Below are 24,616 nucleotides of genomic sequence, written 5' to 3' on the forward strand. Positions count from 1 at the left end.
ATGAGTTGGTAAACAAATTCATAACATAATACTCCTATGACATCCAACATGCAATCACCATGGTAGATGTGTGTAACACGAAACAAAAGAACAATGAAACATTCATGGTGTTTCTACAACGATGGAAGTGCATTATCTCAAGATATCCCCGAAATGTGCCTGAAAAGGAAAAGATGGAAATCTTCATCGACAATCTGAATAGTGAGATGAGTTATCAAATCAAACTCCAATGCATACTAGCTTTTGCAAAATTGATAGAAAATGGTATCCAAGTAGATGAAGCTTCCATCAAGAAAGGAACGTTGAAGTTCTTTAAGGAAGGTGTTAATTCGTTAAACAATAACACCTTTAATAATCAAAACAATAACAACACTTTAGACAAATCCAGATTTTGGATAAGGAACAAAAACATTGTTAATGATGGGATAATTGATGCCAACAATGTGAAGTCTAAACAACTAGTGATGATTTTATCAGACAACCCACCATCCAATAATGATAAAAAAAGTGTTAATCAAGGCACTAACACTTATCAATGAAATACCAACCAAGGAGCTTCAACATCAAACAACAAAAATTACCAAGGCAACAACAACAACCAAGGGAACAATACAAACCAAAAGGGCAACACTAATACTTTCTCGTATCGATGAATATACACACCATTAGGGAAAACCTTAGAATCAGTGTTTTGAGAGCTATTGGAAAATAAGATCATCACATTGCCAACCACAAGCAACTTTGAACCCCAATTCAAACCACCATGGTGGAATGACTCACATTATTGTGATTTCATCTAAAGAAAAGGCATACCACAAATGATTGCATGAGGCTGAAGAACATAGTTCAAGACATGATCGACAAGGGCAACTTAATGGTTGATGGTCATAAAACCAATAATGACCATGAAGCTTTCAAAAATCCTCTTCCCAATTACGACAAAGGAGGAGCGTCAACGTCCAACAATACCAAAGGAGCTCGTATTAATCACATATACGAAAACACCATCAATCACATATTGACATATGACAATCAAGTAAATATCATAAAAATCAAAGACAAGCAAGAACATGCGTTGATAAATGTGACAACAAGAGCACATAAATATGTCTTAAAAGGGAATACATCAACATCAAAAAATCTCCCCAAAACTCACTATAACCTAGTCGACCAACTACGGAGAACTCCTGCTCAGATATCTATACTTGAGTTACTCAAACTTTTGCCAAAACACAAGGATATCTTGGAACAAGCACTTATAAAAAAAACCATTCCAAATAATCTGTATATTGATTGATTCCAAGCCATGGTGGCCCATATGATTGTGCCACACAACATATCTTTTTCTCAACTCAATGATGTCTCCTTGAATCATCCACATAACACCCCACTCCATATCAAAGTCTTAGTCTATAAACATCGAGTAAAAAGAGTGTTAATAAATGGAGGAGTTGGTCTCAATATCTGTACTCTAAAGCTTATCCGTGCATTGGGCTTCTCTGAGCATTCTATTGATCCAAAAAAGAAAATCACCATCAAAGCCTATGATGATGAAGAGAGATCATCTGAAGGAACTATAATATTATCCATTTAGGTAGGTCCTGTACAAAGAGACACCATGTGCCAAGTCTTGGACATAGACTTGACATACAATATACTATTGGGTCATCCTTGGATCCATGAAATGCAAGCGATGCCTTCCACATACCATCAATGTATCAAGTTCCCCTACAATGGACATGAAATTTCAATATCTGTGGATATTAACCCTTTTTAGTATTGCAATGCTATGGGGGCAGCTCAAGATAGCCTAGTTCCACACAACAGGGAGGCCCAAGCTTCCTCAGTATCCAACCATCAAGAAGAACTCAAATCTCTATCCATAGACTTCAAGCAAAAGATGAAAATAAAGGACCAAGGCATGGGGGAGTACTCTTTTGAACCCTTATGTCTATCTAAATTGCCAACATCACCAAAATATTATGGACAACCTTCCACATCAAGACATCATGCAACACAACCCATCACCAAGTTTGATGGTAAATTTATCCAACTAGGCACACTGGCTGACGAATCAGAAGAGAAAGACATCCTTAGTTGGCTATACAAGGATGAAGAAGAAGTCGAAGTTGCTACCATATAAATGGTCGTACCAACAAAACAATATGGAAATTGGTTCCGAATCATGCAACAAATGGGATACAAAGGAAAAGGACCTATTGGAAAGTGACATGAAGGTATTATAGAACCCCTGCAATTTACTTCACAATTTGTAGGAGATAAAATAGGACTTGGGTATGGACAACATGTTCTGCCTAGGCAGAAGCAAAATCACCAGCAAAAACCTCAATGAAGAGCAAAGAAAAAATATAATGAAGACTCATGGCAAGAAGCACTACACCAAGGAGCATAAATGACAAGGAAGGGGCAAAATCATCAAGAAAATGGAAGACGCCAAGAAGAACTCGCCATTCAAAGGGAGGAAGATTCTTATAAGAAAGTACATCATGTACAAGAGCCTGATCAAACCAAGGTGGAGCCACCACCTAAAGAAATTGCTACTCACGAAAGGGAAAAGGTGTATCAAAAAATTAAAAGAGTACAAACAAGCACCGATCCCATATCAGAACAAGCTACTAAATTGGTGTCAATCATCAGTGATCTTTTCTCACCATACAACATACCTGTCAGATACAATGAGGTAACCTGGGACAATGATTCTGAAACCGATTCCAATGAATATGAGTGGGATAGTTGTTCTGATTTTACTGAAGATATTGAGGTGGATACCATCCATGCATACACACCCCTTTCTTAGGAGGGACAAGGCTTAAGATATTGATCGTTTGAATTCAGACCACACCATATCAACAGGGCTAGTGAGAACGAGCAACGACAATATGAACAAGGCAATATCAAAGAGAATACCATTGAAGACCTCAAAAATATCATAGACCTCACCAATATCCCAAACAACTATAATGATGACTCCATCATGACACTTACGACAACTGATCTTAACCCACCAAATGACTCCTTACTGCTCATATATCCTGATCTCATAGATTGGGAGGAACCTGAACATCATGATATACCAATATTCCCCAACGATGAATTAATTGTCCAATACTTATGCTCAGTCAACCTGAAAACATGCCACCAGTGAACAATGTAATGATATCTGCAATCAGGGGACTGCCAAGTCTCTCAGTCGCAAAAGTAAAATAAATAATGGATCTAATGGTGAAAACTAGTCAATGGCAGTATTAGATCGCAAAAAAGTAAAAAAAAGGACGTATCTAAAGGTGAAAACCTTTTTGAGGCACCTAAAGATGGGAGACTTGACACTCTTCCTGAACATTATCAAGAAAGGTCACCAATATTGATTGAGACAACTTAATTAATAAACATCGACATTGAAGCAGCGGTCAAAACCATACATCTGGGAGAGTCACTCACAGAAGAAGAACAACCACGTTTTTTCAAATTCTTCAAGGAAAAGCAAATCAATTTTACTTGGTCTTATGCTGACATGCCAAGGGTAGGCCTAAATCTAATCATGCATCACTTATCCATCACTCTTGGAGCTAAACCGATCAAGAAGAAATTAAGAAAGATGAATCCACATGTGGTATTGTTGGTCAAAGTAGAACTAAATAATTTATTAGATGTTGGATTCATCCGACCTATAGAATATGCTTAATGGATCTCAAACATTGTACTAGTTTCCAAACCTGACAAAAGTATCAGAATATGCACAGACTTTAGGGATGTCAACAAAGCATGTCTGAAGGATGACTTTCCTTTTCCAAGCATCGACACTATTGTGGATATAACAGTGGGCCACACAATGTTATCATTAATGGACGACTTCTCTGGCTATAATCAATTCAAGATAGCCCCAGAGGATCAAGATAAAATTGCATTCACCTGTCCATGGGGAGCATATTGTTGGAACGCCATGCCTTTTGGCTTGAAAATGCTGGTGCAACTTATCAAAGAGCCATGAAAATGATCTTCCACAACATGATGCATACTTTCATGGAGGACTATGTGGATGATTTACTAGCTAAAAAATTCACCCAAACATAACACCTCGGTATATTAGATAAAATAGTTGGAGCAATTCAAGGTCAGACTAAATCCTAAGAAGTGCGTCTTCGGGGTCACATCCGACAAAGTGTTGGGCTACATTGTATAAGAAAATGGCATCAAAATAGATCCAGCAAAGGTAGAGGCTATCATGGAGATGCCACCTCCTAAAAACATTAGCCAACTCAGATCTCTGCAGCGATGACTACAATCCATGAGATGATTCATAGCTCAGCTAGCAGACAAATGTCTCCCATTCAATCATCTAGTTCATAAGAAAATACCTTTCAGATGGGAAGACAAGTGTGTAGAATCATTTTACCGGCTCAAACAATATCTGATGAATCTGCTAGTTTTGGTAACTTCGATAGCAGGCAAGCCACTCATTCTCTATATTATATCAACAACAAAAGTATCATTGGGGGCACTACTAGCACAAGAAGATCCAACAAGAAAAGAATGGGCTATCTATTACATCAACAAGACTTTGAATGGATATGAACTCAATTATACATTCATTGAGAAGGCTTGCTTGGTAGTGGTGTTTGCTTCTCAAAATTTCTTCCACTATTTGTTAGCCCACACAATCAAGCTGGTGGCAAAGATTGATCCTCTCAAGTATCTACTCAACAAGGCATCTCTCACAGGATGATTAGCTAAATAGGTCATGATTCTGAGTGAGTTTGATATTCAGTACACAGAACGACGGGCTATCCAAGGATAGGAAATTGCAAATTAACTGGCAAAAGCACCACTACCAGACCAACAACCACTATAGGTGGAATTTCCAGACATAGATGTACTGACCGTTACACCCAAGAAATGGACCCTATACTTTGATGGATCATATACACAACATTGATAGGGTGTTGGCATCTTGTTCGTCACTCTAGAGGGGCACACAATTCCAAGATCTTACAGACTAATGTTTCCATGCACCAACATTGCTGAATACGAAGCCCTGGTAACAGGAATCAAGGTTGTTGTGGAATGGAGAATCACAAAATTGAGAGTCTATGGGGATTCTCAATTAGTTATCAACCAAATCAATGATGAATATCAAACAAAAGATGATAAACTAATGCCTTACAAGAGAATGGTGGATATTTCAAAAATTACTTTGTGCACATCACCTTTGAGAAAATCCTTAGATTGAACAACAAAGTTATCGATGCAATGGCCACTATCGCTTCACTGCTACAAATTCCAGATAAATAGAGTCATTGCAAGTTCTTGGTAGAGCAATTATTTTCTCCAACCTATAACAATTCTGCATCCCAAGTCATCTATGCCCTACCCAATTTTGATTCCCCTCTATACGGGACGATCTATGATTATCTAAAAAATAATACTCTCCCACATGACCTATCTCACAACCAAAAATGCAACTTCATCTGACAAGTCGCCTGCTATACCTTAACCACTGAAACACTTTACCGCTGAGGTATAGATGGTACTCTTCTTCGATGCCTCGATCGTAACAAATCTGACTCTGCCTTACACGAGCTTCACACAAGTATCTGTGGTATGCATTCAAGTGGTCCTAATCTTGCCAAGAAACTTCTGAGAATGGGATATTACTGGCCAACAATGGAAATATTCCTATCAATTTGCTAAGAAATGTCCTCAATGTCAAATTCACGACAACCTTATCCATGCACCAGCATAGGAGCTCCAACTGTTCACCACATCTTGGCCTTTCTGTCAGTGAGGACTTGATTTGGTAGGAAAGATTTATCCTTCCTCTTCAAATGGGCATAAGTTCATTATCACCGCCACAAAGTATTTCACCAGCTGGATTGAAGCAGTCCTAATAACCACCATAACTGGAAAATAGATCTCATCATTCATCCCCAACTATCACATTTGCAAATATGGCATTCCCAGTTCCATCATCACAGATAATGGAAGTCCTTTCAAGAATCAAGATGTGTGAGAGCTGTGCAAATGATTCAAAATCCAACATCACTTCTCCACACCATACTACCTGTAGGGGAATGGCCAAGTGGAAGCATCAAATAAAATAATCCTAAAAATCCTCAAGAAAACAGTAAATGATGCTGGCAAGGATTAGCATGTAGAACTCAATCTGACACTTTGGGGCCTATAGAACAAGCATAAAGACACCTATAAGGGCTATGCCATATTCATTGGTGTATGGTTCAGAAGCAATTCTACCTCTTGAGGTAGAAATCCCATCTCTCTAAGTATCTTTGAAGGGCCTCATACTAGATGAGGAATATCGAGTAAACAGGTTGCATGAACTAGATCTTCCTGATGAAAAATGACAACGTGCCTATGACCATCTCAAGGCATATCAGCAACGAATGTGTAGAAGCTATAATCACAAAGTCATCCCAAGGGATTTTAAAGTCAGTGATCTTGTCCTGAAGGAAAATCCTAGAAATCAGCAAGATCGAGAAAAGAAGGGGAAGTTTGAACCTAACTGGTTGGGTCCCTTTGTCATCATATCAGCCTATGGATCAAGAGCATATCAGTTGGAAACTTCAGAAGGGGATTCTCGATGAACCAACCAACAACATCCATCTGAAGAAGTTCAATGAGCGAAAAAAGAAAAAAAAAAGAAAATAAAAAAAAGCAAAAAAAAAAAAAAAAAAATTTTAAAAAAGGAAAAAAATAAAATCAAAAAATCAAAAAGTGCAATAAAAACAAGTGTTGAAAACCTGGCAATAGGCTCTATTTGTGAGGGAAAAACTCCTTTATCTATCTGTACTCATATCTTTGCCCCATCTAGTCTCAGCTAATAGCCATCGCCAAACACTTATACACGCAACATTATCCCGGACATACTTAGCGTAGTCATTGTCCTTGATTATCTAAACAGTTATCCATATCATATCCCACCATGGCTTGGTGATCAACTTATATATCCACATCAACAAATATGCATGACTGGGGGCAACATTCCTTTCACTTTAGCATCAAACAACAAACAAGGATCGCAACATACTAAGGAACCGTTGTCGAAACTGCTCATTGGGCTAGAAAACAGGATCATTTTCCAACTGCAAATTCAACACACACGCAATGGATTCTTTTTCTAAATTATGATTTGATTACATTCAGCATGAAGTTTTGACTATCTGTATCTTGATTTCTGAATCATTAGATCTCCCGAGCTACTCAAGGATGCATTGAGCTAGAGAAGCGACGACAAAATCTAATATTTTCTTTGGTTTTCTGTCTGTGAGGCGATCATTTGTATGGTGAAAATTTGTCTCAAGACATGATTGGAAACATATCATTGAAGACATTTTCCACTTTGCACATAATAATGGTTAACTCTTGTCTGTTTTACACAAGCAACACCCAGGTTGTCTTGGTTCAATTATACCTCGATGCTTGTGTCATCTTGCAATATCAAACATCCATGTAAGTTTTACTCAAGTCATTATGGTTCAATTATACCATGATGCTTGTATTAACTTTCAACATATCAAAAGCTCAATGATAACAAAAACAACATAAACAAGTGACTAAATAGGAATGACAGCGACATAATCAAAGTGATCATTTAGTTGCATACAATTACAGTAGGTTGCATATATCGTAAACTTGTATTAAGTTGCATATCATTTAAAATCTTACATCTCATATCATTATCATTATCATTTACATCTCATTTTCAAGATACATCTAATATCATTATCATTATCATTATAATTTACATCTCATTTTCAAGATACATCTCATATCATTGTCATTATCATTATCATTTACATCTCATTTTCAAGAAACATCTCACATCATACTTCTCATTTTCAAGATACATCTCATCATCATCATTTGGTCACATTCATCATTGCATCCCTCGCATGCATATCTATCGCATCATCATGGAATATTTCTTCACTTTCATCATTCATCCAACTCTCATCTATCATGTTTTATATAGGATGCATCTTTCCTAAAACTAGGCGTTTTGATCAAGTCTTATACATGATATATCGTTCCTGAAACCAGATGTTTTGATCATCTTTGTCTTATACAGGAGGTGTCATTCCTGAAACCAAACTTGATCCCAATCTTATCAATTCTATCTATCCTTTTCATTTGATCCATTCTATCATGTCTTATACAAGATGCATCTTTCCTTAAACCATATGTTTTTATCATCTTATACAGGATATATCGTTCCTGAAACCAGACATTTTGATCATCTTTGTCTTATACAGGAGGTGTAATTCCTGAAACCAGACTTGATCTCAATCTTATCAATTCTATCTATCCTTTTCATCTAATCCATTCTATCATGTCTTATAAAGGATGTATCTTTCTTGAAACTAGACATTTTGATCAAGTCTTATACATGATATATCGTTCCTGAAACCAAACGTTTTTGATCATCTTTGTCTTATACAGGAGGTGTCATTCTTGAAACTAGACTTGATCTCATTATTAATCCCAATCTGATCAATCTTATCAATCTTGTCAAACCCATGCATGTCATCAACTATCCAGTCTTCTATCTTTCAAGTAGCTTTCTTCTTCTTTCGAGAGATCATTCATGCCTTTGGTGCACGAACGATTTCCTGAGGGGGCATTATCATATCGAATCTCCATATCAATTTTATATCAGTCTCACATCAACACTAGCTTCATATCAACTTTTCATATCAAATCAATTCTTCATATCTGGGGCATCATATAGAATCTTGACATCAGTCTCATATCAGCTTCATATCGACAAAATCCACATCTGGGGCATCATATCAAACACTTTGACACACAACATCATATCAATCAAATTTTGGCAGCATATCTAGTAATTTTTCTTTGAATCAACATGTGCACACACACCACTTCAAAGAGGGGAAAAATGTAGACATGTAAATCTGACCACTTTCCTAAATAAATATTTAATATTTTTTTTAACCCCATTCCTTCTATTAATAAAATTCTATTTAATTAATTTCTTCACATTCATCTATTTGATTAAACAAATTACTCAATTTATTTAATTAAATTCACCTAAACCTTTTCCAGCTTTTAATTAAATAAATCACTTTATTTAATTAATTCCCCTTTCTCCTTTTTAATTAAATTTACATTTAATTAAATTGATCATTGTAAATAAATAAATCTAATTTATTTATTAAAATCCCCCACTTGTATTTATGCAAGTTACATCTATTTTGGTTGAAATAAAATAATTTTATTTTAATTAAAATCCTTCTCCTTTATCCACTTGCATTTTCCTACATCTCCCTCTTGCCTCCTAAGCATTCTTCTAGAACCCATCTAATCTTAATCAATTAGCCTTAATCCCTCTTATTCTATCATTTCCCGAAGTTTGAGGAGGTCACTTCTCAAATTTGGAAGAAAGTCTTCTAAATGCATTGAAAGCTTTATTTCTTCAACAAGCTAACTTGTTGAGTTCCCCCAAATTTGGAAGGACTCTTACAAATTTGTCCCCAAAGTCTTCCTAACCATTAATGGTTAACTCAACCTTCTTGCATGGTTAGAGACTTTCTCTCTAACTTAACCCTCAGCTAACCCAAGGGTCTCATCAACCATTCATGGTTTTAACCTTGGTTATCTTATTAACCCTTGCACAAGAGTTTACCCCTTGGGTAAAAGCTTTATCCATTGGATAACCCTAATCTAACCTTAACCCTTACCTCCTAGGATAACCTTCATGTCTTCTCAGGCATTTAATGCTTCTTGCATCTCCTCTCAAGCAACTCTTTGTTGACAATTGTCACCATTTCATTGGTGAGAATTGTAAACATGGATTGATTAACTTTCAATCTTATCCCTTGTTAAGATTATTCAATCTTAACCATCCATTGCCCTATTTTCCCTATAAATAGAGCTCTCATTCCTCATTTAAAAAAAATCCAAGTTTCATGCATCTACATTATAGTCTAATTTACTAAGCATTTTAGCCTCTCTTTGTTAGAATATCATCATAATATTTAGGAATATTTTTCATATCATAAGATATTCATGCTATGATTGTACATCATGCTAGGATAATTTGCTAATCTTTTATCATATAATTATCTTCGTACTAGCTTAATCATCATGGTTTTAACATCATATTTATCTTAGAATGTATTCATGCATATAAATAAAATGTCACTCCTTCTTGGAGTTGTCATTCCTAAGTCATTTTCTCAATGATCTGAGAGAAAAACATTGACTTTAGGGAACCTGTGAGATAGAGAACAATGACACACCCTTTGGGAATTTTAAGTAACTCAATTAGTTCATATACTTGCATCAAGAGTCTCATTGGTGTGTGGGTCTTTTAGATTCGATTTATTCATTTTTGTCACCACATTTTCGATTAACAAAGAATTTTTTTCGATATTCGACATTGTGATTTAGCGCATTTGCATCGTATGTTCTCGCTTTTGTTAGATTATCGCTTCTATTATGTATGTTTTCACTTTTGATAAGAATGTTCACGCATTTGATAGTTTCTCATTTTTGCTTCATGTGTTCACGCATATGTCAAAAAGGTTAGCGCATTCGAGATTTTTCTCGCTTTTTCTTTGTTTGTTAGCACTTATGTCAAAAAGGTTAGTGCATATGTGTGATTTAGCATCTGTTCTCAATAGAATAGCGCATTTGGTAAAAATGAATTTGTTAGATTTTGACTATGTTAAAATTTATTTAGATGATTTGATTTGATATTTTGATGCATGAATGTGATAGATAGGTATGTTGATTGATAGAAAATTTGATAAATTTGATTGATAGGATAAATGATTGATTGATATGATTGATAAATTGATAAATAGCTATAAGAGGCCGATTCAGTCTCTGATGAAGAGTGTTATAGAGTTGATTGAACTCATTGATTGATAGAAAACCATGATTGATGATTTTAGGTTTGTTTTGATAGCCTGATTTGCTTGGTAGAAAAGATTTGATTGATTGTTGATGTGATTGATCGATAGATTGATAGATTAGTGATCTCTTAGATTTTATAGATAGATGTTTTATAGAGATCAAATTTTCTTGTTAAACAAGAGAAACTTGATGTTCTCTAGTGTTGGGAGAAATTCTCGGTCATGCACCATCTAGTTCCAGAGCAGACACAGGCTGAGATTAGACACATAGATGCATGTGGATTGTGCCATCTATTGTATATGCATCTTATCAAGCATAAAAGGGGTCTATTGACTGCATTACTTAAGAGATGGCATAGTGAGCACAACACTTTTCACCTTCCCACTGGTGAGATTAGTGTGACGCTCGATGATGTCTATAGGATCTTGCACATCCCCGTTACTGGTGAGCTAGTCCAGTATGACTATTAGGATCTTGGAGGGACAGAGGCTTGCAGAGTCGTGTTTAGTGATTGGAGCATTGATAGAGGAGAGATTCGATGGGTGGATATGATTATGTATTATGAGACTCTCCCAGTGATTCTTGCAGCTTTTATTGGTGGATTTATGTGTCTAGATAGGAGATCTCAAGGTTTTGTTGTTGGTTGGGGTAGGATATTACAGAGCATCATGTATCATCGGACTCGCTATGCTTGGGGTGTTTGTATGCTCACTCATTTATATCATGATCTTCATGAGATTGTCTATGATGATAGTGCTAGTCTATCTACTTGATGCACACTTTTATGGGTCTGGTGCTAGGAGCACATTGTTGTTACCCGACCTATTCATCATAGAGTTTGTGGTGATGGACATCCTTATGTTTATTTATATGGAGGTATGCTTACTCGGCCAAAGTTGGGTAAGATGGAGTATTGGCGTTGGGTTATAGATTAGATGGATACCTTCATTTGGAGACCTTATATCGAATGTGAGCCTTGGATGGAGGACACACAGACTTTACCATTGATTTTGTAGAATGGGTACTTGATTGATCGCACTCCATATATTATTGAGTGACAGTTATTTGGTCGCATTTTGAGACAGTTCAAGATTATTCACCACATGCCTTCTAGTGTCGATATGTATGCATGGCGACACAAGGATAGGAGAGATTGGGGCCCTACCGTATCTTTTGAGATAACACGTACAGAGTTTTTGGTTGCTCCTATGGTTGCATATGATTTGAGATTATACATTCTGGATGTTGGGGTCACAACGAATTACACTCAGTATATGCTTGCACACCCTTTTCCTCGCATCACTGATCTAGCAGACCCTCCTCCTAGCTTAGGAGATGAGGAGGATGATTCAGATGATCCTTTTTTTAGGCAACAAAGACGGAGGTGAGATCTTAGAGCTGCTTGAGAGGTCAGAGGGGATGAGGGGGATGAGGGAGGATTTGGAGGTGGTAGGAGACTTGGGTGGAGGGGAGGTCGATTGAGAGTTTGAGGAGGACCTTTTGGACTAGTTGGAAGGATTGGGAGACCACTTCCCATGGAAGGGAGAGATACAAGGAGGGTTGGGAGGGTAGGAGGAGTACTTCCTCTAGTAGGCATGGATGTAGGTCAGATTGTTTGGGATATCGATAGAGGAGGGATGAGGGCAATGAGAGGATTACCCTCTCCAAGATTAGGCAGGAGCATGAGATTGGACAGGGGTTGAGGTAGAGGCATTGATTTTGGTTAGATTTGTCCAGATCCAGGGGTTATCACAGCTCAGGATGGTTGGGATGAGGGAGAGGAGGACGTAGAGGATCATGTTCCCCTCATTAGGTGATAGATATTGAGACCTACTCGGGTGGAGATTCCAATAGGTGGAGAGGTAGGTAGGGATGACGGGTTACAAGATATACCCACACAGGATGTGCCACAGTAGGAAAGCTTAGATGATCTGAGAGCACAGATAGAGCAACTCAGGGCATAGGTCCAGACACTCATGACTGAGAGAGACAGAGTTGTGAGGAGAGAAAAGGATACTCAGACTTTTCTTGATCATATTTAGCAGGTTAGATCTAGCACTCTCTCAGCTGATACTGTTAGAGCACTGTATAGGGTTGGGAAGGAGACATCATACCGACTTCGATGATATGAGGACTTAGTCTTAGAGAGCTAGAGAGTAGGCAGTTATCAGACTATTTTTCGGCAGGATGGATACCAGCAATGGTGGGGTTATGGGACCTCCTCAGAGGAGTAGGGATCGAGGTGCACAGCCATGTAGGGGATCATCTCATCCACAACCACAGAGACAGACAGAGTCAGGTTGTAGCAGCACAGGACAACCTTGATTTGTAGACTTTATTTATATTGATGGGGCAATGTATTTTATTATTTGATTTGATATCATTGTATACTTGGACTTTTTATTGTTTTATGATGATCTATTTATGTAGACATGGAATCTATATGATGTTGATGATTTGTGATTTATTATGCATGTTACTCTATATGATGATGATCTATATGCATTGATTACATAGATTATATATATATATATATATATATATATATATATATATATATATATATATATATATATATATATATATATATATATATGCAGTGATGGATGACATTATGATGATCTTTTCTTTGCTTTATTTCCATTATGATGATGTTCTATTAGCATCTCCACCTTGCCTTCCCTCCTTAGAATAGTAGGGCCTTCTGATGCAATGATGATGAAATGAAAATGCATTTAATTTTTTATTTTGATGATCATGGATGCAAATGAAAATAATTCTATAATGCTTTACTTAAATGATGCAAATGCAATGATCTATATGAGAATGCTTCTAATGATTACGCATGCAAATGAATGTTGATTTTTTTAACTTTTAAAGTGTATGCATATAATGATTTGAAATGCAAAAGATCTACATGAAATGCATTTGATTTCAAGTTTGATGATTTTAAATGGAAATGATGATTATGAATAGTATGCTTGATCAAACTTATGCGATGGATGCTTATATGTAATGCTTATAATGATAAATGAATCTAAGTGCAAAGATGCAACTAAATGACCTTAATGGATAACAATAACTACAATGATAATGATCCTAATGAAAATAATAATGATGATATACTACATGATTACAAAATGCACTTAATGGAATGCAAACTAATGCAATGCAAATGATTTTGATCAAAATCCAAACCTAATGAAATGAATGAACTGAAATGCAAATTATTTTGGTTGATCCAAGTATACTCAATATTTATTTATAGCCATTGATCTCTAAATGGAATAAAATGCTGATAATGCAACTGACAATGAATGCTTATAATGTAGATGAATAATGAGCTAATCTAAAATGATATAACTAAAATGATACTTCCATTCTTCATGTGTTGTCTTATATTAGTGCTTGATTTAATCATTGAAATTTTAAAATTTTGTAAGAAAATACAAGCATCTTGATATAATTATTCAAGATGACCTGAGTATTTCTTACATGGATTTTGATATAGCAATTTTATACAAGAAAATTGATATATTGAATCAAGCTGACCTAATTATTTCTTGCAGAACAGGCGGGGATTATCCCATTTCATGCATGACTCATAACGTCCCCCTTGATCTTTTACTGATCTTATCCTTAGACAAGTACATACCTTAATAAGAGATAAACCATAGACAACAAACAAAGAAAATAATCATGCCCCTTCATAGCCACTCTAGTCATGGACATCCTTGAGTCGCATAGAGTACATGATTAGCAAAAAAAATCAAGATATAAACATTGAATCTTGTATGTCATACACATGTTCTCATGGTCATTAATTGATATAATCATCTTGATCAATAATCATTGATAATCCTTTATTACTTCCTGGCTGAATCTTTATTTTCTAACTTTCACGATTCAGTTGTTACAAAATGCCTTGATCTTCGTTGCTTTGTTACTCGTTATACGTTTCAAAACTCTAGGTGTTTTTGTTTTTTCTAAGTTTTCCAAATGTTTTGGATTTTCAAAGATTTAAAAGATCACCTTAGCAAAAGGAATTAGGATTTTTCCCCCAGCAGAAACAAACTTTATTATGGATGTACGAAAAATGATTAAAATCCAAACCATGGTAGGATATAATGCAGATATGATTGATAAAATCCAAGACGGTGACTACACTAAGTATTTCAAAGATTGATAATTGTTGGTAAGCTGCATATTTCTTGCTAAATGTTTAGAGGAATGAATGTGAAAGATGAAATGGATAAGCTAAATTAGATGGCAATGATAGATGCAAATAGGATGGAGTGGATAGGTGCGCGAAGTGATCTCATAGATGGAAGAACTCACTTTTAGATAGCGCATGTTTACCAGGTTTTCACTATCTAAATTTATTGCATTTTTTGCATATTTGATTTTTTCGGTTCTGTTTTCATTGTTTTATGCTTTTTAGGGATTTTCTGATTTTTATTGATTTCTTTAGGACTTTATATGCCTTTTTTTTTACTGATTTTTCCAAGACTTTAATATCTCAAGCATAGAACTTCTTGAGATGAATAGAATTGATGGGCTCATCAAACCAATTACCTTCAGGTGTAGATAACCTGTATGCTCCTGAGCTATATGTTGCTATTATAACAAAAAGATCTAACCAGTTCGGTTCAAATTTTCCCTTCTTTTCTCAGTCTTGTTGATTCCTTGTATTCTCCCTTAGAACTAGATCTCCAATCTGAAAAATGTGTGGCTTAACTCTATGATTATAACTTCTCGCCATTCTTTGTTGATATGCTTTCAAATGATCTGTAGCATTTTGGTGACGTTCCTGAATTAGCTCAAGTTCTTGAAGTCTAGAGACTTGTTCTTCTTGTTTTGGTATAAGACATTTCAAGGACACTTGTAGAGAATTTATCTCTACTTCTATTGGTAATATGGCTTCTAATCCATATATTAAGCAATATGGGGTTGCCCCCATTGGTGTGCGAATGTTGGTCCGATATGCCCAAAGAGAAGGATTTAGCTGAATATGCTAGTCTTTACCAACTTCATTGACTATTTTCTTCAGCATCTTTAAGACTGTTTTATTTGATGCCTCAACTTGATCATTTCCCTATGGATAATATGGGGTAGAAAACCTATGTTGAATATAAAATTGCTCACATAGTTCCTTCACATCTTGATTCTTAAATGGTCTTCAATTATTAGTGATAATGGTCATAGGGACTCCATAGTGACAAATTATATAATTTAGGATGAATGATGATATTTACTTTCATGTGACTTTTGTGAAAGGCACTTCTTCAATCCATTTAGTGAAATGCTTCGTAGCAGTCATAATGAACTTATGTCCATTAGAATATGAAGGGTTTATCTTACCTACTAAATCAAGACCCCATTGGGAGAATAGCCATGAAGCTGCCATAGGATGTAGTTCTTGTGCTGGTGCGTGGATAAGATTCCCATGAATCTGGCATTGTTTGCATCTCTTACCATATGTAAATGAATCTCTCTCCATGGTAGGCCAATAGTAACCCAAGTGAATAAGTTTCTTAGCCAACGTTAAACCACTTGAGTGCATGACGCAAATACCTATGTGGAATTCATTAAGAACTTTCTCATATTATTCTTGTTCGAGATATCTCAGTAGAGTGCTATCTAGACCTCTTTTATATAAGATATCATAAATGATAGTATAGCGGGATGATTGATGGATAAAATTTCTTCTCTGATTGTGGGATAGGTCAGGAGGAAGGATATTCTCTTTTAGGTATTGATAAGTTTGGATGTATAAGGATTGATCAATTCCAGATATATGGAAAATCATGTGGGTATTTTGGGATTCAATGGTAGGATTCAAGATATCTTCCACCAGGAATTCGTAACATTGTTGATTTTCTTGATTCTGCAAAAGAGATGCTATTGTAGCCATTGCATTTGCTGCTTTGTTCTCATTTCTTGGGATCTAAGTAAATGTTATTTCTTCAAAATGCTCTTTAAAATTTTCAACTAGTTGTTTGTAAGGCATGAGCTTGTCATCCTTAGTTTTATAATCATCATTTATTTGGTTGATTATAAGTTATGAATCACCATAAACATGCAATTCCTTGATGTTCCATTCAATAGCCATTTTTAGCCCAATAACCAATGCTTCATATTCTACAGTATTGTTTGTGCATGGAAACCGCAGTCTATATGATTTTGGAATTGTGTGTCCCCGAGGTGTGATGAACAAGATCCCAACACCTAATCCATATTATGTATAGAATCCATCAAAGTATAACTCCCAAAATTTTGTGCTTATTGTCACAATGTCTGCATCAGGAATGTCAATGTGCAATGGTGTGTCATCTTGTAAGGGTGCTTCAGCCAATTGATCAACAATGACCTCTCCTTTGATAGCTTTTCTATCAACATATTCTATATCAAACTCACTTAGTACAATAACCCATTTTGCTAGTCTTCCTGTCAATGTTGACTTGCTCAACAAATACTTTAGTGGATCTATTTTTGCTATCAGTTTCATAGAATCAGTCAACATATAATGTCACAATTTCTAAGTTGCAAATACAACTGCTAGGCATGTCTTCTCAACTGATGTATAGTTCAATTCATAGCCTACAAGTGTTCTACTGATGTAATACACTGCTCTTTCTTTCCCTTCTTCATCATGTTGTGCTAAGAGAGCTCCTAGTGATACATTTGTTGTTGAGATGTTAAGTAACAATGGTTTCCCTTTGATTGGTGATACAAGTACTGGAGGATTCATCAAATATTCTTTGATTTGCATAAAATCTTCTTCACACTTCTGATCCCATTTGAATGGAACATTATTATGTAAAAGATGAGTGAATGGATGAAATCTATCTGCTAATTGAGAGACAAATCTTCTGATTGATTACAATCTCCTTTGTAGAGAATGCAATTGACTTATGTTCCTGGGTGACTCCATTTCAATGATAGCTTTGACCTTTTCTTAATCTACTTCAATTCCACGAGCTGATATAATGTACCCAAGAATTTTTCCAGAGGTTACTCCAAATGCACATTTCTTTGGATTCAAACTTAACTAATATTGTTCAAGCCTATCAAAGATCTTTCCCAAGATGTTCAAATGTTCTTTCCTTGTATGAGATTTTGCAAGTATGTCATCTACATAATCTTCCATAAATGTATGCATCATATTATGGAAAATTATTGTCATGGATCTCTAATAAGTTGCTCCTGCATTCTTAAGCCCAAATGGAATAACATTCCAGTAGTAAATACCCCATGCACAGGTGAATGTTATCTTTTCTTGATCTTCACGGGAAATTTTTATTTGATTGTACCCCGAGAATCCATCCATTAATGAAAACATCTCATGTCCTGCTGATAAGTCTATAATTATATCAATGTTGGGCAATGGGAAATCATCTTTAGGACATGCCTTGTTCAAATCTCTGAAAACGGTGCAGACTCTTATGCTTTTATTTGGCTTTAACACTGGCACAATGCTTGAGACCCATTCTGGATAGGCAATAGGTCTTATGAAACCCACATCCAATAGTTTCTTTAGCTCTGCTTTTACAAGGAGAGCGATGTTTGGATGCATCTTAGCTTTTTTTAACCTGGTTTTTCATTTGGATCCAGATTGAGATGATTCATGATAAGATCTGGATCAAGTCTTGACATGTCTGCATAGGACCAAGCAAAATTTATCTGTCTTTGTTTGAATAATTCTATGTATTCTTTCCTCTCTTCATCTGATAATGATGCAGCAGGATGGAGGACTTTGGGGTCCTTTGATGTACCAATATTTATTGCTTATGTTGGCTCTATTAAAATAGCAGATCTCTCCTAAAAATATGCAAGGAGGGTGTCAAAATTTCCATCTTTTGGCACCTCAAGGAGGTTTTCACCATCAAATATGTATTTTATTTCTTCTCTTGATTGATCTTGTGTTGCAATGAAATGGTATTCAACACTAGGTCTTTTTCCTTGTTTTATTTCAATTTTGCGACTGGAAAGTTTGGCACTCTCTTGAATGCAAGAACCATTACTTGATTCCACAATGGAAGATATCTTAGGTGTTATTGGTTCTACGATATTAAGATATACGGCTAAATCATGATCATTGGAAAAGACATCCAATTTAGGGTTTTTTAAGTTATCCCAATCAATCAGCTCTAGATGAAGCGGGGGCAAGTCATAGTCATCGTCATTGTTTGGTGTTTCAAGGTTCATGACGTAATAGTCATAGTTTGGCATAGAGTAGGTAATATCATAGATAGAACTCTCTTGAGGATAGTCTCTCCCAAGTGCTCTCCAATCAGCTCTAATGAAATCAGGATTGGTATTTTGTGATTCATAATCAAGTGACTCATCAGCTGACATTTGTCCCTCAAATGAATGGATTATATCAACACATACACCTTTGAAACTACATGTTCCCTCTTGATCAATTTTAATATATTCATTTGTATCTTGAAGTTGTCATACTTGTGCACATGACATAGAGGATTATTTTGCTATCTTTTGTCTTCTCTCGAACTCAACTATTTTTGGACTAATAGTCAATCCTTCTTGACTATCTATTAATTCTTCCATACCTTAATATTATTGGCTCAATATTTAGTGTAGATCTAATATTTTGTTGATCTTCTGATGATTGATCAATAACTGCTTGTGTTTCATGTGGTGTTACTTCTTGTTTTTTTTCATCCTCTTTCTTTTGTTGTCTTTCATATGCCTCTTTCCTCTAAATTCTGATCTCTTCTTGTCTTCTTTCCAACTCTATTCTTTGTTTTGTGAAATATGAGTCTTTACTTGTAATAGCTACTTGTTCTTCATCCTTTTCTTCACTTGATACATCAGATGATAGATCTGGACCCCATTCATATTTGTTTGAATCTGTTTCTAAACCATGGTTTAGAATCACACCACTATATCTAATAGGAATGTTATATGGTGAGAAGAGTTCTCTGATTTTGGCCATCTGTTCTTTCACTGTTTCTGGAATATCTTGATCAGGTTCCATGCTTGTTTGTATTCCTTGAACTTGTTTGCAAGATTCTTCTTCTCTTTTGATTGCAAGCTCTTCCTGATATTTCTCATATTCTTCTTATTTTTGTTTGTTAGCTACTATTTCTGTTGCTTGGTGTAGCCTTTCTTGCCATGGTTCTTCTTTAGGGACTGCTTTCTTTCTCCACCTTGGATGTTGATAATTATGCTATTTTTGCTTTGATTTAAGATATCCAAGTCCTAATTTATCTTCCTTAGATTGTGTGTGAGGACAAATAGGTTCTGAAATACCTTCTTGTCGCTTACCAATTGGTCTTTTTCCTCCATATCCCATTTTTTGCATGATTTTATAACAATTGCCATATTGTTCTATGGGAATATTAACTTCTACATTTGTTACTATAGTTTCATTTTCATCTCTGTACAACCAACTAAGAATGTCTTTGTCTTCGGTTTCTTCTACAAGTGTTCCAGCTCTAATAAATGCTCCATCAAACATTTCAACTGATTTCTCTAAGATTCATGGTTGAACATTTGTAGGCTTTCCATATGATTTAGGTGAAAGTGGCAAGCTATGCAAAGAATAATTTCCCATTCCTTCATAATTTAGTTTGAACTTTTTCTCAAAGGTTTCCCATAATTTTTTTTGAATTTCTTTGGTGGGATAGACTAATTCTCTATCCTGTGGAACTCTTGCATCTTGTGTTGGTTTCAGATTATTGCAATATTCACTGGAGTTTGTGACTATAGTGACTTCTTGTCCATTATGAGGAAACTTAACATACTGATGGTATGTAGAAAGAACCACTTGCGTGTCATGAATCCATGGTCTTCCCAGAAGAATATTATAAGATAAATTCAAGTCCAGAACTTGGCACAATGTATCTCTTTCCATGGGTCCTATTTTGATTGGTAACACCACAGTCCCTTTAGAAGAACGTTATTCCTCATCATACGCCTTGATAGTTATTTTCTTCTTTGGATCTACTGCATTTTCTTAATATCCCAAAGCCTTTATTAAACTTAATGCACAAATGTTTAAGCTATCTCCACCATCTATGAGTACACGTTTGACACGAGTTTTATGAATGGTGACTTCAACATTTAAGGGAGCATTGTGAGGGTGTTGTAAGGATGCATCATCATTTCCAGAAAAAAGATAAGCAATGAGGGGCTATGAGGTGCCCTACCATGTTTTGGAATTGATCCACATCCAGATCTTTTGAAATTGTTGTTTCCATTAGAGCGTTCTCCAATATTTCCTTATGCAGAGGTAGAACTTTTAGGAGGTCCAAAATTGATATTTGAGTGGGTATGTTTTGTAATTGTTCCACTAAGTTGTATTGTCTTGAAGTGGATGTTAATTCATGTGTTATAGCCAGAAATGTAACCTTCACTTTGCTTCTTGTAATAACATTGATTGGTTATGAAGGTGCATTATTTTTAACGATGATGACATTTATGATGACATTTACCACATCATCATATGTGTAAGTGTAGTTTACTTTAGCTTTAGCTTTGCCATCTTTTGATTTAGATTTTTCACCATTTTCAGAAGTGGAGTTTTGAATGCTAGATGTGATTCATTCATCTTATGACCATCCATTGTAATAGTTCTATATCGATTAAATCTTGAATAAGGTGCTTCAATCTTTGACAATCATTGGTTTGGTGGCCTTTGTTTCGATGATAATTCCAAAAATGATTGTCATTCCACCAATTAGGTTTGAGTTGAGGTTCATAATTTCTTGCTTCTAGTAAAGTAATCAATTTATTTGTAAGAAGAGTTTTCAAAGTTGATTCCAAGGGTTCCCCAATGTTTGTGAATTTCCTGTGAGGATTGGAGAAGAAATACTCGGATTTATTGTTCTCTTGATTGTTGTTTTTTGGTACTTGACTTGATAAGTTGAATATTGGTTGTTGTTTGGTAGCATTGTTGTCATCATTTCCTCCTTTGGTAACATTCCTATTCTTTGACCAAAATTTAGGTTTTTCATTGTTATTGTTATTGTTGTTGTTGTAGAAATTGTTGTAAAATTTTAACTCTCCTTTCTTTACCATTGCATCTTCTATCTTTAGACCATTTTCAATCATCTTAGAAAAAGGAGGACATTGCATTTTAAGACGGTAACTCATTTCATTGATAAGGTTGTCAATGAATATGCCCTTTTTCTCTTGATCAGGTACATCTCTTGGATATCTATTGAACATTCGTTTCCATCATTGTAAAAATACCATGAATGGTTCATCATTCTTTTGCTTGACATTACATAAATCTAGCATTTTTATCTTATTTATTATGTTAAAGGAGTATGGTGAGATAAATTTGTTCACGGGCTCTTCAAAAGATTTAATTCCAGATGGTAGTCTTGAGAAGCATTCCATTGATTGTCCATTTAAGCTTCTAGGGAATAGATGCATCAGGTAAGTTTCATCGTGTGAAAATTCCATACTCATAGTGAAAAATTCCCTAATGTGATCTTGAGGATCAGATTTCCCATCATATTTATCATATTTAGGGATTTCACAATGTTGTGGGAAAGGTATCATGTTTAAACTTTTGTCAAAAAGATATGGGCAGATGTCCTTGAATGAATTTTTCTTTGAACTCGTTCCATTCTGCATATCTTGTATTTGTTATTGTAATATTTGCATTTTTTGAGTGAGAGTTAGCAGTTTCTCCTTGCATCCTCATAAGTTATTTTGACGCCACGCTCTCTTCTTATATCATCATGGTCTTTTCTTGTTGTATCTCCTCTTGTTTCCTCATGATTTACTCGATTTACATCCTCGTTATTTGGATCATCAGTATTTTGATTGTTACTTGTCTCTGCATCTTGTTTCAAACTTTCTATGTTAAAGTCTTGTGGCAATTTAGCTCCTAATTTTGCCAACATTAGAAGGTATTTTTCCTTTTGTGTCTCCAATAACTTTTCCATTAGTTTGTCAAATTTAAAATCTTGTTCAAGGTATCTAATGGTGTTATTGTCTGCTTCTTCATCAACAATTGTGTATCCAAATTTATGAAACATTGGATTTTCTTCTTCCATTTGTTTTTGTTGTTTTTTGAATTGCTTGTATTGAGCTCTAGTCCAAACTGGCATGTGATTGATTTGAAGATTCCAAAGTTTTGACCTTTTAAATACAACTCAATAACTGATTATTGGTTTAGGAAGATAAGCTTTGTTGATTATACCACTGTTATTGGTGCATTGTGATAAAGCATCTAGTTGTTGAAAGGAACGTGCTTGCAAAATTTCTCCATCAAATTCTGTCTCGTAACCACGTAAATAGTGACGAAAACGGTGTAGGAATGTCCTATGTTTTAACAAGATTTTGCGATTGATATACAAGAATCTTATCCTCTTTAGAGTAGCCTTATAACTGAGTTTTCTTTTCTTAAGGCAATATTAAAAGTCATATAAGAATATGATGGTTTACAAGTTTGTTTGATTCCAATGTGAGTGCAATCTTTATTTTGGTATAACCTAGGTTCAAATAGGAACGATATATCCAAGATAATGAACAAAGGTTGATATGATCAAGTTTCGTGATAATTTGATTTGATATATCTTGATGAGAAACTGATAATGATGTTGATTTTTGCAATTGAGATGGTTGAATCACTAACTTGTTGAATGTTTTATGTTTATGAAAACCTTTGAAAATAGCCTGTTGGATTGGTAACCTGATTATCTGACTAGTTTGAAGACCTGTTATAGTTTTTTGCTCAATTTGAATTGATGATTTTTCAAGTTTTTGACCATTTTTTAGAACGTTTTTGCACACAAAAGACACAATGTTGTGAAAAAAAAAAAGCACAAGCAAGCACAAATCCCATTGTAGGCCGAGACAATAATTGTTGAATCTCACATGGGGTTTCCCCCACGGCTACAATATTCAGAGTGGGTATTTAGGTGTTTGACCCCACTGGCTCCACCTTCGACACTCACTTCTCCAGGGCAGTCAAGCACCAGTTTCCATGAAAACTCCCCATGGAAAACTTCATATCTCTATGAAGAACCATATGTGTGTGAGCCTCTTCAGAGGTCCGACCTCCTGCGCCAATAACTAGAAGGATTTTGGTAGCTAGATACAAATGGTTTTTAGTAATGGCTTCTAGTCATGTGGTCATACATGCAAAACTTTACACACTGTAAATGTAGAAGGTTCCCAGCCTATAGAGGTTACGCTCCATAGGGTTTATAGGGAAACATAGTGTCGGTATGAACTAATCAATACATGTTGTCTATGACTTTTATTACAAACATGATTTATTTAGAGTCGATCGGAAAGACTCGGTATTAGCCTGTTTCCACTTGGGTCGCTCCCCTTTCACTGCCCCCCTCAAGGCAGCTCGGAAAGGAAGGCCCTCTAAAGATTACACATAAAATAAAGTAGGTCTGGTTTTCTGATCACCGTATGAGGGTGAGAGCATACTTGCATACTAATTCAACAGACATGGAAGACAAAGGTTTATTTTAAGCCTTATAAGAATCTATGCGCAACTACTTCAAAGAAAACACTCAAATGCAAGTTGCATATTGTTGATTATCCTCCTAGTTAAGATAGATGAACAAGATATGATGTTTTACTTGAAAAAACCTTAATTTAGCTAAGTGAGAAAATGCATGAAATTTGCTCAAAATGAACCCTGCACCCACAAATGTCAGTAGTTTTCAGAGTTTCAAGTCTTGGACATTTGAACCTACAAAGT

This window comes from Cryptomeria japonica, chromosome 8 (assembly GCF_030272615.1).
Source record: "Cryptomeria japonica chromosome 8, Sugi_1.0, whole genome shotgun sequence".
Lineage (NCBI taxonomy): Eukaryota > Viridiplantae > Streptophyta > Pinopsida > Cupressales > Cupressaceae > Cryptomeria > Cryptomeria japonica.